Source organism: Podarcis tiliguerta (genome assembly GCF_965153285.1).
Source record: "Podarcis tiliguerta genome assembly, chromosome: 7".
Classification (NCBI taxonomy): domain Eukaryota; kingdom Metazoa; phylum Chordata; class Lepidosauria; order Squamata; family Lacertidae; genus Podarcis; species Podarcis tiliguerta.
In genome coordinates, this window is record NC_139540.1 from 23,292,743 (window position 1) to 23,311,266 (window position 18,524).

Here is an 18,524-nt window from a genome sequence, read left to right on the forward strand (position 1 = left end):
CATGGTTACATAGTATCTAATTCAATTAAAATACCAAAAACTGAAGAGTTGATCTTGTTCTCCTAAAAGTTAGTAAAAGAAGAAGAAAAAAATTCTATCAGCTCTACTGGTATCAGGGTCTCATCATAAATTTGCAGAAGATTTTTAGAGACAGGTGTTAGACAAATGCCTTTTCTTTTTTAGAAATAATTATAGTAACTCAAATTTATTGAAATGCATTCCAAAATGTCTTAAGGATATTTAATTATTAATAAATCTTACATGGATTTCAATAGGATTTTTTCGCAATAAACCAATGTATGATTGTAGTATGAGTGCAATGGCCCTTAATTTACTGCAGTTTCCGAACAAGTAGCAAGTCAGCCTTTGTTGTCGATTTTTTGGCCACTCTTGTATCTGGCAAATAATGGAATATACAGGGCTAAAACCACTTGCCTCTGTGCAATGTATATTAACACAGAAGTAGCCATACATATACCAGCTCAGAAACCTTCCACATTTTTTATTAAAGAGATATTGGAAACATTATTGCAACCACAAAATCCATAATGTGTTGAATAAGGCAGTATATAAATATACATGTGAATAAAAAACCCATTTACTTAAAAAAATATTAAGACTTGAAAATATTTTTTGCAAATGTTTATCTATTTCATGTATACAGAAGTCCTGGGTTTTTCTCATATGAAGTGTCATATTCTTTCATGCTCACGTGATCCAGGGGAGGAGGCTTCTAAGTAAAACCCTAACCATCATAAAACAATTATCATACCACTGTCCTTTGCAAGTAGACAGCTATTAAGAGAAATTAATTAGAGTTTAAATGACTCCCAAGCATTTAACCTTCTTAAAGCTAAAATAGTAATGCATTTTTTTGTAATCTAATACTCAGTATAAATATTCAGTATGTAACTACATGGCATTTGTCTTCGACACAGCATAGCAAACTTTGCCGTTCTAATAACGTGAAAGGTTTCTGTAGCTAAGAATATGATTCTGGCAAGCATATATTTTAGTAATGGAAGTGGCAGCAAGAGACTCCAGTAAACTAATAAGAAGCATTCTAAACAATCATAGTCTATTAGTATTACACAAGTTGATATGGCTAATCAAAATATTCAGCTTCTAATATCCTTGGCATGGTCAAACTGGAAGGAACCTTGATCCACTGGAGGAGAGGTGAATACAATTCAGGCATAGGCAAACTCGGCCCTCCAGATGTTTTGGGACTACAACTCCCATCATCCCTGACCATCAGTCCTGTTAGCTAGGGATGATGGGAGTAGTAGTCCCAAAACTTCTGGAGGGCCAAGTTTGCCCATGCCTGTAATATCCAATGGAAAAACTAAGGTGGCTCTCTATGTAACGCAGAAAGGGTATGGGTGGGTGCATGTCTGAGTGTGATTTTAATGCACATGAGCCTATAAATAGCACAACTTATCCCGTATGAATGTGAGCAAACAAAATTCATTTTGTATACAAGACAATCTGGTACATAACAGATCTATAAATCACTAAAAGGAAATATCCAACTGTCTCTAATTTTAGTATAGCAGACAACATTTGGTGTTTTGATGCTACTGCATACTGCCAAAACACTGACATTCCAAGCATACTTTTCCAATTGGATACTCCAGAGTACTGTGATAATTTTCAGTTATAGCTGAAGCTGAAGCAGAGGCTAAAGAGTCTCTTATACAGCATGAAAATTCAAACACACACACACAAGTTTTATCACGTAAGAATCAAAATTCCATGAGGTTTTGCCATAGACTTCAATGGAATGTGCCTGCATTTCATTCTGAAACCATGAAATGCACCCCCACTCCCAGAAATCAACAATTCTCCTGTTAAGCATCTATGCGTAATATAAGAAACTAAATTATTTTCTGCAATAATAAAGTTTTCTGTGAAAAAAGAAATCTGATATCCCTGCTGCTCTCTAAAGACTACTTTCAAGGATGCCCTTGCGCTGTAGGTACTGGCATACCAATATGTCAAGTTGGACCAATAAGGCCTTTCCACTGGTTGTACTCAGGCTTTGGAACTCCCCTACAAAGGCACTCATCTTGTCCCCTCTTTCATGTCCTTCAGATGGATTGTAGAAACCTTCCTTTTTGGGCTTTGGGCCATGAGCAATAACAGCTTTCTCACTGAACTGCTTTTAACTTACTGTAACAAATTTGGCTATAGAGGGACGCGGGTGGCGCTGTGGGTTAAAGCCTCAGTGCCTAGGGCTTGCCGATCGAAAGGTCGGCGGTTCAAATCCCCGCGGCGGGGTGCGCTCCTGCTGTTTGGTCCCAGCGCCTGCCAACCTAGCAGTTCGAAAGCACCCCTGGGTGCAAGTAGATAAATAGGGACCGCTTACTAGTGGGAAGGTAAACGGCGTTTCCGTGTGCGGCTCTGGCTCGCCAGAGCAGTGATGTCACGCTGGCCACGTGACCCGGAAGTGTCTTCAGACAGCACTGGCCCTTGGCCTCTTTGAGTGAGATGGGCGCACAACCCTAGAGTCTGTCAAGACTGGCCCGTACGGGCAGGGGTACCTTTACCTTTACCTTACCTAACAAATTTGGTTAATTTGCTTTGTATGGCTGTTTGCACTTCCTATCTTTTTCGTTAAGTGTGCTGCTTTTTAGTTTTTCGTTATTTTAATTATTGTTATCTGCCTTGCGCTCTATTAAGAAAAGATAAGAGTATAAATGCTTTAAATCAAGGGTGGTTAAAACCTTTTCAGCCCAATGACCACCTTCCCTCATGGGCTGCCTTGCACAAGCTGGCCAGACACAGTGATAGGTGGAACTTTTTTATATGTTGGTTTTGTAAAGCCATGCTTTCAGTCCTTTGGAAAGAAAAGCAAGAGGCAGCGTAATGTAGATTATGTTTGCTCTAACTTACAGAAAATGTCATGTTCCAGTTACTATGCACCTTGACTGGCTAGGGGACATCGTCTGTTGCTTCACTTCAGACATCAAAATGTCTTTGACAAGTCCAAATGGTTTTAGACATATCATCCATGAAAGAGTGGTGCTAGCTCAGTGAAATTCTCCTGGATGAAATGGGTTATCTAAACCCATTTCAGCCTGGCTTCAGTCTTGGTTGCAGAGCCACTACTAGAGAGTAACACTGGGGGACTTCTGCAGGCCCCATAGTGGCTATGCTGTAGGGTCCACACAAGGTTCTATTTGTCTCCCTTGCTTTTAAACATTTACAGTGGTACCTCAGGTTACATACGCTTCAGGTTACAGACTCCACTAACCCAGAAATAGTGCTTCAGGTTAAGAACCTTGCTTCAGGATGAGAACAGAAATAGTGCCCCGGCGGCACGGCGGCGGCAGGAGGCCCCATTAGCTAAAGTGGTGCTTCAGGTTAAGAACAGTTTCAGGTTAAGTACGGACTTCCGGAACAAATTAAGTACTTAACCTGAGGTACCACTGTATATGAAACTATTGGAAGGTTTGGAGTGCAGTTTCACCAGTATATGGATGACACACAAATCACTCCTTACCATCTACCTGCTCTCAATGGGGTTACACTGAAGGAGATGTATGCAGCTTGGGGATACTTCTGGATCCTTTGCTGTCACTTGAGCTCAGGTGGCCCCAGTGATGCAAAGTGCTTCCCACCATCTTCAGCTGGTGACCCAGCTGTGCCCCTATCTGGACAGGGACAGCCTAACTAGTGTTGTCTATGCTCTGGTAACCTCGGTGTTAAATTACTGCAATGTGTTATACGTATGGCTGCCTCTGAAGACGTTTCGGAAACTTCAGCTGGTGCAGAATTCAGCAGCTAGGTTGTTCATTGGGGCAAGACAGTTTGAGCCTATTACACCAATCGTGGCCCAACTGCACTCCCTGCCAATTAGTTGCTGGGTCCAATTCAAGGTGCTGGCTTTGACCTATAAAGCCCTAAATGGCTCAGGGCCACCATACCCTTAAGGACCACCTCTCTCCATATAAACCTACTCACACTTGGACCCTCATAATCTGAGGGCCTTATTCATGTGCCTCCTACATGAGAGGTCTGGATGGTGGCAACACAAGTATTTATTTACTACTTGTTATTTATGTGTTATATTTATGAACCGCCATTCATTAAAAGATCTCAGGGCAGTTCACAAGATCTCAGTAGCTCTCTGTTTGTGGAATGCTCTGCCCAATGAGGTTTGACTGGCACCTTCATTGTATACCTTTAGGCACCAGACCTAAAGCTGGCCATGACCAAACGGAGACATCAATGTGATACACATAAATCTAGATGCATGTATGCACCTATCAATGTGAATACCTCCTATGCTGGATGATTATGGACAAATTTCTAAACAGTGGTACAAACAGAATTCTACTGTCATTAAACATTATAAATGTAGAAGGTGGCACACACATTATCATTTCCAAGTGAGCTTTAAGAAGATTATAGTTCTGGTGCATTAATAGACACAGCTAGAGATGGAGCAAACTCTTTTCTGCCAAGACTGAACATATAGGCTACATTTGTTAATGCCATATTTCTGTACTGAAATGTATTGATCACAGCAAAAAGTATGAGAAAATATAGAATTTGTAACTATTTGCCTATTCTGAAATACAGCTGTGCTTTTTGTCTTCGAAAATGCAGCTATGAAGTTGAAAAGAACAGCCAATTCCACAGCACATGAAACAAACCGGAGTTGAGCAGGCAGTGTGTATAACTCTGACTTTGTACTTGTAAACATCCTTTCCACACTGAGCCCTCTGGGACAGTCAAAGAATTCAGTGAATGAACTACTTGAAATAAATAAAGAACACTTGACTTGGCATGCAGTACTTCTAACTGATTAAAAATAAGTATGACTGTTCTGTAGCTTTCCACTTTAAAAATGCTGTGGTAGTAGCAGTAAATTTTAATGTTATTAAAACCTTATAATCCCTGCACGCACACATAGCTTGTTAAAAATCTTTAAACCCCACCTATTTCAAGCCTGGAAATTTTATAACAATCTAGTGAATCCCAGAAAATAATGGGAGGTGCAAACTGCATGTGCCTCATTCAGAAATGTCTGGCAACTGTCAGCAATTCTATTCTATGGATGCAGCTACAAATGTTTTTAAAGATAAGGATGGGTAGACTTTGCAATTTCAGGGGTTTATGAAGCCACCTCTAATTGGGCTTTACAGGTTATGAAAGTAACGCAGTAGTTATTGTGGGTCCAAGTTACCATGAAAAGCATTTACCAAACCTTAAACACCTCAAAACCCATTATAAATTTATCCTCAGAAAGGAAAGATGGTCAGTACACAAAAATGAGTAAGTTTTATGGAAAGTAAACTACACTAAGCAATTGCAGGTGCAATCAGTTTAGGTGAGTACTGAAGTATATTTGGTATGTCAGAAAACAAGTAATTACGGCAAACACGAATTCAAAGTCTGGAGACATGATCAACTTGATTTAACCATTAATCACCCAAACTTAATTTATATCTGTCTGGATTAAAACTTTAAAGTAGACATTTTAAAGCCATGCAACCTAGGGAGCAGCTTTACCTACATTGCTAGCGTATGTTCATCATTGTGTCCATATGGGGGCAGTAACGTTTAAGAAAAATAATAACTGTACTATAGTTACCTTAATTATTTGTTCAGAAAACTGCCTTGGGTTTTCTCAATGAAAAAAATACATAAAGCTGCTCATCAGAAAGAAGTAAATATAAAACATTAAGGTTATGGCCTACCAAACAGCCCTCTTTTAAAATGCCGCTGAAGAATTATATTTAAGACCACCCAGTGTCCAGCTATGTCTCCAGTGTGTATAGGATTTTCCTCTCAACAAAATATATTGGCAGTTTCACATCTTAATGTCATGATGTTATCCTGATGAAGTATGTTCCTGGGATTAGCCACTGCTGTGTGTGTTTGCAACTGATCTATAAGGCAACATAAAAACATCACAGTAGATGGTTAAGAGATTCTACCATCTTTTTCCCCAGATCTCTCTACTTTTCCACCATGAAATACTGCCAAGTATATGAACCTGTATTGATTGGTCATGGTAAGATATAATGCATGCCTTATCAACAAGACTAAGCAAGTCCCAGTTATCTGAGTGCTGCATCCCAAACTGACAAGATACCATTAATGGATGGCTGGAATAGGGGCAGCGATGGAACCTGAGAATAATGCATACAAATTATTTTTACACAAATCACGTACAGAGCTGTTTTTCATTTTCCATACATACAATTTAACAGCTAAAATGGCTAGGTATGCACACTTTATTCTAAGATAATATTTTTTTCCTTTCTTAACCATATTAATAATCCTTGCCACCAGGTAAGTTAAGTTCCCATCTGTAATTTGCAAATGGAGGCCTGCTGTTTATGTCATTATATACACTGATGGGTCAGTTAGTAGGATCAGGGGAATTCAAAATCAGGAGACAGTGCTCAAATCTCCCTGTTTGGATTCTCAAGAGTTCAAAGGTCCATTAGCACAGAGATGGTGAGATATTTCCATATTACTTCACAATCTTAACTCAGGACCTATGTCAATTCCACACGCAAAGCTTCTAAGTCATAGAATCGTACTGTTAGAAGGAACCCTGAGGATCATCTAGTCAAACGCTCTACAATGCAAGAATATGCAGCTGTCCCTTAAGGGGATCAAATCTGCAATCTTTGCATTAAGTTGTGATGATCACTGTACCTAGAATGGAAAGAAAGAAAGAAAGAAAGAAAGAAAGAAAGAAAGAAAGAAAGAAAGTTTACTCATGGATGTGATGAAAATGTATTATGTATTAAAAAGACCCACTAGTCAAATTTATTGGGGTGCACAAAAAGCCAGGAAGCTTTATAACTAGGAGTCAACCACAGAAATTTTGTTGTGTTTTTGTTTTTTAAAAAGGTATGGCGCAAAAAGTTTGGTTTGCACGCAAGTCAAAGATGGGAAAGATTTGTTTGCTCTAAGTCACAGAAGAGTACTATGACTAAATCACAACCTGACTTGGCTAAGACTAAGACTAATGCAGATTTCCGGTGCAGAGAAAGGAAAAGTTTATCTGTGTCAGGTTGTTAGCTCAAAGAACAGACACTGCCCTATCCAGGGCTGAAGAGGGTCAAAGCTATGGAGCATATCTGGTGATTAAGCTGATAGCTATAACTCCAGCTGACTGCCAGAAGGAACTGTAGGGTTCATTACAGATGGAAGTTGCCTTAAAGACTGAAAAGATATCAGTTTTCTTCATAATTTGGAACTAATAAGGAGTTTCCTCTATGGCAGATGGATTTTCTCTGCCTACTGGAGCAGGACCTTAACAGTTGAAGCTAAGTATGGTTACAGAAACAGAAAGCTGACAATTCTCTCAATTGCAAATCTGATCCAGGAATAATCTAGAATATCAAAATAACCAGTAAGATCAACTCAGACATTCACAACCCTCTGTTCCATGAACCTGTTGTTCCATATTTGCAACCTTTGCAAATTTTTATTATAATCCTGCTCACAGTTACAAATTACATTAAAGCAAGATTAAACATATGTAACTAGGATCAGGTGTTTTTTGTTTTTGCAAGAGCCTTTCCTCTCTTTTGTTCCAGGGAAAAAACTGGAAGCATGGTTGCTGTTTTTTAAATACAGAAGAAATCAAAAAGGGGGGTGGGGAGGAAACTACACCAGCCAGCAAAACAAAGAGAGAAAAGTTCTCATGAATGCCACAAATAATGTATTTCAAAGACTGACACATTTTGGAGAAGGCCTTTCATCAGGGCCACCATTAGAAATAAATGCTGCCTAGCCATCCTCTCATATAATTTCTCCAAAATGTTATGGGATTGTACATAAATTGTTTGTGGCACTCCTAAAATACAGAAGGACATTTTTAAAATTATGTCAATTTTTGATGACCAGAGATAAGATGGTTGTAAAAGTTGCTGTTTTGTTTGTTTTTGTTTTTCATTAAGTTAATTGGGAGTGAGACATAAGATAAAATTTCCCTTCTTTTCAGGCCCTCCCTTCTGGATTGTAAATTTCCACTGCCGGCTTTAACTGGTTAAACAGATTTGCAAACATGTCCCATGTGGTTACAATCGTATGGCAAGAAAAGCAGGGCCATGCTTGCTAGCCTATCCCTGAGATGGAGAGGGGCCTTGGCTCTGTAGTAGAGCATCTGATTTGCATACAGAAGGCTCCAGGTTCAATCCTTGGATTCTCCAGGAAGGGCTGGGAGAGAACCCTGTCTGAAACCCTGGAGGGCTATGGTCAGTCAGAGTAGACAATACTGACCTAGATGGATCTGACTCCATAGAAGACAACTTCCAATGTTCCTCTTGCTGCTTTTGCCAGCCAGCCCAGTCCCCATCCCCATCTATGCATGGGTAGTGGGTGGGTGAAGTCTGAAGCAGGAATAGGCTCCCATATTCATCCATGGGCTCCATACGCAACCAACATTCAAAATCACATGCGGAGCCTATGCATGTAGAGCAAGGTGCCCTCTTTGGACTTTCCCACACAATACCTGGTGGAGGGGAGCAGAAGGTGCAACAGAAGCTAAGGCTAGCAAGCACAGCCCCACCCTCTAAGACACACACCTCAGAAGACACCTTCTAGCATCTACTGAAATTTCCTGGCATCATATGGCTGAATGCTCCACTCTCACGATTGAGCCTTTTTAAACCCTGTTTAGAGAACACTTTCAGATCCGTCAGTTTCTCCTGCAACCTTGCTCTGTCCCATGGCAACCACTGCCTTTATTCCCCTCCACTCCCCTCATAGGGGGGGATCTGAGACAATTTGTTGGCATGCTTCACACCTACAGGGAGACCACTGTGTTACTCCCAGGTCAGTCACATTCTGCTCTACTGAAATGGACATTGAGGAATTAATAAATTCTGGACCATATGACTGCCTGGAGAAGTAAAGGCAAATACTTTTTTTAGTACCTTTTGCAAAAAAAAAAAAAAGGGGGGGGGGGGAGTACTAAATTCTGGAACCAGGGCAGTAACTGGCTTGAGAAATGACTCCTAGAATTCTCCAGTCTCACAGATTTAACCAAAGCTGAAGTGTGTTTCTGTCCCACCTTTCTTCCATCATAGAACCCAAGGCAGCTCACAGGTGTTTCCTAGGCAGAGTCACCCATTCAGAGACAGACAGACTCGGATTCAGCAAGCTGATGGCCTTAGGTGCCTTTAGACAGCAGGTTGTTCCGAGTGAGTGACGCTGCTTTGTATGCCTCACTTGCACAGGTAATGCCTCAAGCAACTAAAAATGAAGATTCATTTTACATCTTTCCAACTTTATTTTTAAAAAATTTAATCTGCACACACATCACATCATCTTCAGTACAACCTTTCTGCATCTCTTGATGTATCATAGCCACACAGAACACCAGACATTTTAGTTTTATATCTTATATAAGGGTATACCTGTACATGTACTTAGTATTGTTTTTCATTTATACCGTGAACCACTTCAAATGTTTCTTCAGGCCCAAGCGGTGGGATATCAATATTTTCATCCAGCCAATCCATTAAAAGTGTACATATGTGACTTACGATTCTCTTCTCACTTACATGTGGCAAAGCTGCTTTCCAAAAGAAAATGAAATTCATTTGGGATTGTTTTTCCTCAGAATAATGCTGATGATTAAAGTATCTTACTACAAGACATCTGTTCCTGAATAAAGTGTCCTAGGCTAGTGTTCTTCAGCCATGGGTCCCTAGATTTGTTGGACTGCAACTATCATCTCTAGCCAGCTTATCTCAATGGTCAAGGATAATTCCAACACTACCTAGGAATCCAAACGGAAGAACACAATCCTAGACCATATCATGCTGCTGTGTGTTGAGGGTGTTTTTTATTTCCTTTAATTAAAGTAAGGATCGCTGCAGCATTATGATTAGAAAGTTACCAAATATTTTACATCCAGTTGCCTTTTTTTAAAAAAAAAAAGTAGTAGGCAATTCATTATTTACCTTTTCTAATATTAAACTTCATGTTACTAGTTCGGTGAGAATCTGTGTAAACAGATACTTGACAGGTAATGTATTATGTGTCAGTATTTTATGAGAGAAGTTTGGGAGAGGGTTTTCTTAACCTGACATTTTGTGGTTTTGCCTCATAAAACTAGCAGAGGACTCTGCACGGATTGTTAATGGGGTGAAGTAATGAATCTGGGGTGGGTGCGATAGAATAGACTGTCATAAAGAGGGAGAAGGGCACATAGTACACAGTAGCTTCATTAACAGATAAAAGCAGGGGGACGTTTTTTGCTGCGACCCAGGCTCTGAAACAAAACAGCGCTGTGAACATCAGAAAATCATTAAGTCAAGCTGTAGGAATTGCTTTCAGCAACTTGTTGTCGAAAGTGGAATTGATAAACAGTTTAAACTGTATCCTACCAACCTTTCTTTAACATAATTACTGAGAAAAGTGTATTTTTTACTTGCTCTGTAACTTCAAAGGAGAACCTTGGTAGTCCATTTAAAAATGGTGGGCTAGTTTCCCCTTTTGATGATTTTTGTTTCTCAAAAGTTCTGTAAGGCAGAAAAATTAGCCACGGTCATCTGCTTCTAAGTTTAAGGCATGCTTCGATAACTCTAAAGATTGAAACTGCTTAGGAGTGTGAACATTTTAATATTTGATTCAGAAACCAAAGTGGATCTCTGTATCCTATAAAATATCCAATTCCTTGAAATTAAATAGGTAGTAAGTTTACGCTGCTGAATGTTTCCTTTGGTATAAAAGTTGAAAGGATCAAGACCTGTTAACCTCAACACAGCTTGAAAGACCAAGGCTGTAATTCTGTGTACACTTTCTTAGGAGTAAACTCCATGGGACTTCCTTTTGAGTATACGGTAATAAACATATATAGAATTGTGCTGTAAGTTGTACACATATACAGTGAAATACAAGGCCAAGAACCAATTAACCCCTTGTTTTGCTTCTCTGGACATTTCTGGGTCTTTCTTCACAGTGCACCATGTGAGTAGGGCATGGGATAATACACCTCCTTTTCTACAGGTTATCTTCTGGAGCACAAATTCCCACTAAAGGCCTCAATCATGGTTAAACATTATACCAGCAACAATGTTAACCACAAATCAGGCTAAACGGCGGCCACAGTTGATCAGCACTTACAAGTACCTTCAAACTTGATTTCAAATGCTAAATATGGGACCAGCAATTATCTTTAATCATTCCTAATACTTCTGACAACATAACATTTCACTCTAGAAGGTAGAGAATAAGAACAGATAATGAGGATCATTCCCAATTGCTTGCTGATGATTAGAAAACTGGGTGGATAATCTTCTATATCTGTATCTATATCTAGCCATGTAGAAATTTTGGAAAACTATAGATTTTGAAAATATCTTTCAAGATTTATTTTTATTAAAAACTAACCCCACCCTGAATGCAACAGTTTATTTATTACAAAACTCAACAAAATAAGTCCAGTTCTTTCTAAATACATTTAGAGTCTGCCAGCTTTCTTTTACTTTTGTCTAGTTAGTGATTTCTTCCATTTTTAGTTTTTATTTATTGCAATATTTTGGAAAACTTCTTGATCGCAAAACTCCAAAAGAAAAACCTAACCCACACTATCATAGTTTTCCTAAGTAATGACTGCAATGACCTCTCAAATCATTTCATGTAGTCTGATGTTACAGAAAAAGGCATATCATTTTAATGCATTTCCCATTAATATGAAATTGCCTAGAACTTGAGGAGATTATCATCAGCCCCAAATGAAATAGAATTGGCCTCCACAGTCACTTATGGACACACTGTTAAGACCATGTTCATGGAAGACAAACTTACTTGGCTACGAGTGATCGCCAAAGAAGAAGAAGAAGTATTAAAAAGAAAGGAAAAACACATAATGATCTGGTGGAGGTGTCACAATATCACTTGAATACATTAGAAAGTGATTTTGGTGGAAAGTGGAGATATACCTCTTTGGCCACACTTCTGGAGAGGGGGAGCTGTTTGATGATGATGATGATGATGATGATTGTACTGCTGGTTTTATATGTAACTGAAGTATGAATTTTGTGTAAAGCTGTTTTGATCTCATTGTTTAATCTTGGTTTAAGGTAAACGGGACCCCTGACCATTCGGTCCAGTCGTGGCCGACTCTGGCATTGTGGCACTCATCTCGCTTTATTGGCCGAGGGAGCCAGCATACAGCTTCCGGGCCATGTGGCCAGCATGACTAAGCCGCTTCTGGCGAACCAGAGCAGCACACGGAAACGCCGTTTACCTTCCCGCCGGAGCGGTACCTATTTATCTACTTGCATTTTGATGTGCTTTCGAACTGCTAGGTTGGCAGGAGCTGGCACCGAGCAACGGGAGCTCACCCCGTCACGGGGATTCGAACCACCAACCTTCTGATCGGCAAACCCTAGGGTCTATGGTTTAACCCACAGCGCCACCTGCGTCCCTTTAATCTTGGTTTAGACTGCACATATTTCTATCCTGGGACTTTTGAGTGAAGGGAGGATTATAAATACTATTAATAAAATACATAACAGGCCAGTATATGCTGAGACATCCAACCTATACTGTAATAAGGAACTAAGTACTTGAACTATGAAAAGTCGCAAGGAAGATGGAGCAAGTTTTGTCTCCTGCTCTGGAGGGTAGGACCTGAACTACTGGCTTCAAGTTTCATGAAAGGAGATTCCAACTAAACAACATGAAGAACTTTCTGACAGTAAGAACTCTTTGACAGTGATTGTGATGATGATGATATTTTTATTATTTATATGCCGAAAATCTGACTGGGTTGCCTCAGCCACTCTGGGTGGCTTCCAACAAAATATTAAAACACACACACAAAACTCAAACATTAGAAACCTCCCTAAACAGGGCTGCCTTCAGATGTCTTCTAAAAGTCTGGTGTTTGTTTCCTTGACATCTAATGGGAGGGCGTTCCACAGGGTGGGCCTGACTATCGAGAAGGCCCTCTGCCGGGTTCCCTGTAACCTCACTTCCCGCAATGAGGGACCCACCAGAAGGCCCTCAGAGCTGGATCTCAGTGTCCGGGCTGAACAATGGGGATGGAGACGCTCCTTCAGGTATGCAGTGGAACCGACTCCCTCAGAAGGTGGTGGACTCTCCTTCCTTTGAGGTTTTTAAGCAGAGGTTGGATGAGCATCTGTCATGGATAGTTTAGCTGAGATTCCTGCACTGCAGGGATCCCTTCCAACTCCAGAATTCTATGCTTCTATGAAGACTGCTACTTGCATCTAATGAACTCATTTCAACATAGGTGATGTTTTGATGTTTAAAAAGTAGCAACAGAATTTTGTGTGGTGGATAAATGGTAATGACAGCCCTCTTCTTCAGCAGGCACCTGACATAACATATGATGTGCCCACCATGAAGGTCTCAAGGTGTTGTTGCCCAATTTGCACAATCCTTCCCCTAGCAAATTAATATGCTATGTGGCTGCACATATTAGCCTCCATATACAGCACCTGCACAATGTGCTACTTCAGGTGTATGGTAGAGAGGATGTATGGTGGAGATGTTGTAGCTCCTTCACAACATGAAGCTTATCATTGCATGCTAACGGTCTCAGCTGGCAGCTCAGTCTTACCGACCAAGTAAACTATTGCCTACCAAAACGTATGCCACAATGAAGTCATACAAGCCTCTTAGCTGGGAAAGCAGATTTTGTATTTTTACTGCTATACATGTTCCAACAATTTGCCAATATAAATTGCAAGCTCAGCAGTTTGAACAAGTTATACATTATTAACCATAAGCAACTAGGGGGCTACGTATCACCCAATTTAAGGCAATTAGTCAAGTGCTGTCAGCAAAAGATTCACTTGAGTGAGTCCCAAGTTTCTCAGAAGATCAAAGATAGCCAGTGTTGCATTCAATCCTAACCAGATCCAGATTCACACTTTCGATTAGGTATTTATGCTGATTTCGTGACTACTGCTTTTCCAGATCTATAAGAATAAGTGTGCTTTTGTTTTTTTACTAATATTTGTTTAATTAAGTTAATTAATTACAGCTTAACTGAAGTATTTTAAACTGAAGACCTCACACAGCTTTCAAAGCAGAGTCTGTAAGCTAATCCTCTTTTTTTAAAAAAAAAAACTGGCACTGAGGATGAAGTCAATAAATTGTCAATTAATAACATGCTTACTTTGATGGCTCTTCAGTAATTTACTTTCATACCACTTCATAAATTTCTTAGTACAACTTTTGGAATTTTGAGTACAGTACCTCTGCCATGGGAAAATTTGGTTTAAATCTGCTCTGCTGCCAATAAACCAATAAGACTAACTGGCTGATAATCCTCCCACACTGCACTGTTTAGGTATATGCAGTCAACCAGTGAAAGTTTAATTTGTTCCGCTAATGGCACAGAAAACTACTCAGAATTATTCACTGTAAGTCTAAACTTCAGCTCCCTTCTATCGTACGGACAAAATCCTAAATCATTCTGTGCTTGGTAACTGAATCTGTTTTATCTTTCTTTTGATCCAAAGCATAACAAATATAATGAGCACTACAGATAACTCAGATTGAATTGCACCTACTAGCAAAAACAATTACGATACGCAAAACGCATTGAAAGAAACTAGTATCTCCTTGGACTCAAAATATATAAAGCCTTTTTATATATTTTTTAATTTCTAAAGTGGTAACGTATATTTAAATGTTGATCTTGAGCAAACAAAACATTAGGTATACCATGTGTATCAGATCTAAGTGCATTCAAATGAACGTATATGGCAAATGGAATATAATAGTAAATTAAACTTATAGTAGCAAATGTCCTTTTAAAATGTATCACTCAACACAATTGAGTCTTGAATGCTTATTTTTCCATGTATCCAATTAAGAGAATATTTTAAGTTGGGGTATTTTCTGTTAGTTGCAAAGTTGCATGTTTGTTTTCTGTAATCGCTAGCGTACAGAAATTTGGAAGAGATATAAGTGGCACCAGGGCTTTTTTCCTAGAAAAAGAGGTGCCAAAACTTGGGGGAGCGAGCACCCAGCTGAAGCTGTTGAGCTTTGGAGATCTCCCCTTCAAAAGCTTCTCTGCTTATGCCACCACCACCACCTGCCACACTGAACTTATCGCAGTGCCACCAGCAGCCTCCGTCGTGCAGCACTGAGCGATGTGCCAACGTGCCGCAATGCTGTAGAGGTGCCGGAACTCAGTTCCAGTGAGTTATGGCTGAAAATAAGCCCTGAATGGCGCTCATTAAAAGCATTTTTCCCCATAACAGAATGCTGCATATGCTAAGATTTTTAGCAAAGTTAAAAATCTGCCACGTGAACTGGGAGCTGTCCCCTTCCCTTGTACCAAGAAGACAGCAGTCATAATTAGCAGTAACATGGAGAGGGATCCCGGTCAAAACAAGGGTCACACGTTGCCCATTGGTTGGTTCCAGAAAGGCCTGGGGATATTTCCGTCCATCTAATGCTGTCATAGTTGTAGCAGAAATAAAAACAATTTGGGGAGTCAAGTGGAACAAAGCTCTGTACAGATGTGCCACTTTCCTTTGTATATTTTGGGCACATCACTTTAAGCTCTAGATATGATCAGGCTGTTAGTAATTTCCTTGACACTGTGGCAGGCTATTTTATAGGGTCAACTTGTATACGTGCTACTTGAACAAACAGCTAGAATAATTCAAGAGGAAAATGGGGTTCAGCTGCTGGCAATAAATTGTTTTCCCCTTCTGCATTCTCTGAAATTTTAGGCAGGAATGCTGATCACTTTCCTGCAGTCTTTTCTAAATTCGTAAAGGTCTTCATAATCTTTCTTATGTATAGAAATTCCATGGAGGAGCTTGCTCTACTCAGTGGCATCCAATAATGAAAAAAAAGATTAACATCCAGAGAAGATGCATACCTACCATGCCCAGGCAGTGTCTAACTGCCCTTAAAACTCACATATAAAAGACAATAATAGCGGGACATCTCTGAATTATCCTGCTATTTGCTGCCACAATCCCTTGTGAGGGGAGAGAAACTACTGGGGAATACGAGAATAAGGTCCTACTCTGTTTTAGCTAGATTGGTGACTAAAGAGCTGCTTCAGATACTTGTCTGTTGGTGTGTTTGAGGTTTCCCTGCTGAGCCAGAAAAGGAGTTTGGTTTTTGTGGCTAGCTCATTCATTTGGTTTTTGTGCTAGCTCATTCATTTGTGTTGCCAGGTCTGCCACTTTACAGAGGACAGTCCTCTATTTGAAGTGTCATGAAGCAGAACTGAAGAGTTGGAAGGGACCCCGAGTATTATGCAGGCCAACCCCTCTGAAATGCAGGAATCTCAACTAAAGCATTCATGCCAGATGGCCATCCAACTCCTGCTTATGGTGCACCACCTTCTGAGGTAGCCTATTCCACTTTTAAACAGCTCTTACCATTGGAAAGTTATTGCTAATGTTTTGTAGGAAACTCCTTTCTTGTAATTTCAATCCATTGGTTCAGGTCAGACCCTCGGGAGCAGGAGAAAACAAGTTTGCTCCATCTTCCATGTGACAGCCCTTCAGATATTTAAAGGTGGCTATCATATCACCTCTCAAGACTTCTCCAAGCTAAACAAAGCTAATTCCCTCAGCCCACCCCCATAAGGCTTAGTTTCCAGATTCTATCATCTTGGCAGCCCTCCTCTACACACATTCCAGGTTGTCCATAAGCTTCTTAATGTGTGGTGTCCAGAACTGGAGACAGTACTCCAGGTGGGATCTGACCAAGGCAGAATAGAGTGGTACTATTATTTCCCTTGATCTGGACACCATAGTTCTGTTGCGGCACCCTAGGATTGAATTCCCTTTTTTTTTTTTTTTTTTTTTTTTTGCTACTGTATCACACTGCTGACTTGTGTTACACTTGTGGTCTACTAAGACCCTTAGATCCTTTTCACATTATCCTTTTTACCTGCAAGCCAGGTGCCCCTCATCTTATATTCATCTGCAGATTTGATGAGCACCCCCTCAATTTCTTCATCCAAGTTGTTTATAAAGATGTTGAACAACAATGGGCCTAAGACAGAACCTGCAGCACCGCACTTACACCTTTTTCCAGGATGATGAGGAACCATTAACGAGTATTCTTTGGGTTCGGCAAGTCAACCAGCTACAAATCCACCAAAAAGTTACCTCATCCAGAACACATTTTACCAGCTTCTCCACAAGAGTATCACAGGGGATTTTGTCAAAAGCCTTACTGAAATCAAGATACACTATATCCACAGAATTCCCCTGGTCCATCAAGCTTGCAATTCTATATATATATAAAAAGAAATGATATTTGTTTGGCCAGACTTCTTTTTGAGAAACCCATATAGCTCTTAGAAATCACAGCATTCTTTTCTGAATGGTCATAGACCAACTGTTTTATTATAGGTTTTAGGACCTTTCCTGATATAGACATCAAGCTGACAGGTCAGTACTTGCCTGGGTCTTCCTTTTTACCCTTTTTGAAGATGGAGACAAAATTTGCCCATCTCCAGTGTGTAGGGACCTTACCTGTTCTTCAAGAATTCTCAAAGATTGTAGACAGAGGCTCTGAGATTACAAATTCTTTTAGTACCCTTGGATAACCTCATTTTAATTCCTATAATTGGATACAAGGTGTTCTGTAGTTAATGGGCAGTGAACTGAGGTGATCACAGTGCCCTCACCCTAATGTAAATAAGCCTAAGTGCATTTAATTGAAATAACTATATATTCTTGACCACGGGACCATCAATGAGCAAACACTGGAACGGCCATAGCAGCTGCTTCAACCACATCTAAGGCTTCAAAATGTACCTTTTTCATCACTGAGAGCTTTCATCAATACTTTTTAATATTTATATGTAGTATGAAACTTTATGAAGAATTAGCTCCTGAATTTGCTTGTTTTCCTGTTTCCTCACTGTTCCTTTTCCCTTTGGTACCACATCTATTTAACTGTAAGCATGTGAGTAAGGACTGGTGTGTGTTTGTTTTTTAATGTTGGCACCTTGGAAACTTGAGCTGTAGTGGCAACATCTCTTCCCATTTACGCTTTCCTCTATTTCCCTCTTCTTTCTATTTGTCTGAATTGTATATCGTAACTCTCTTGAAGCAGAGACCTAACCACTCATACTTAATTGTTTGATAACACAGTAACAATCACAGCACCACTTCAAAAAGCTCTAAGTAAATTATTCAACTAATCAATTCCATCAGTGCAAGGACCTCCTTTTGCACTACTGAACCTCCCCATCCCCTACATGTGCAGCCCAAATCTGCTCCAGGGGAAACCCCTAGAACAGAATTAGGGGGCACACGGGCAAAGAAGAGAGAGAAAACATTATGTTGCACAAGCCTATCCTTGCAGAGACGAAATATTCCCACTGTAGATAACCCTTAGTCTCAAAAATTCCATTATTGCTGCCTAGAGAACAGTGAGAAGGACCTTAAGTGTGATAAGCAGATGCTCATTCATTGAGCTTTAGCCCCACTTTGAACAGATGAGAATACAGAATACATATGAACAGCTGAAGTCTAAAAATCCTTATCTGTCTAGAAATCCTTGAACGTAACACAGTT

The 18,524-nt window shown here is 39.9% G+C and overlaps 1 protein-coding gene across 9 annotated transcripts in view; it reads right to left on the minus strand.

Moving 5' to 3' along the window:
• VPS13B (vacuolar protein sorting 13 homolog B) overlaps positions 1 to 18,524 on the minus strand; it is a 382,518-nt gene that overhangs the window by 208,065 nt on the left and 155,929 nt on the right. The gene's annotated exons all lie outside the window — the stretch shown is intronic.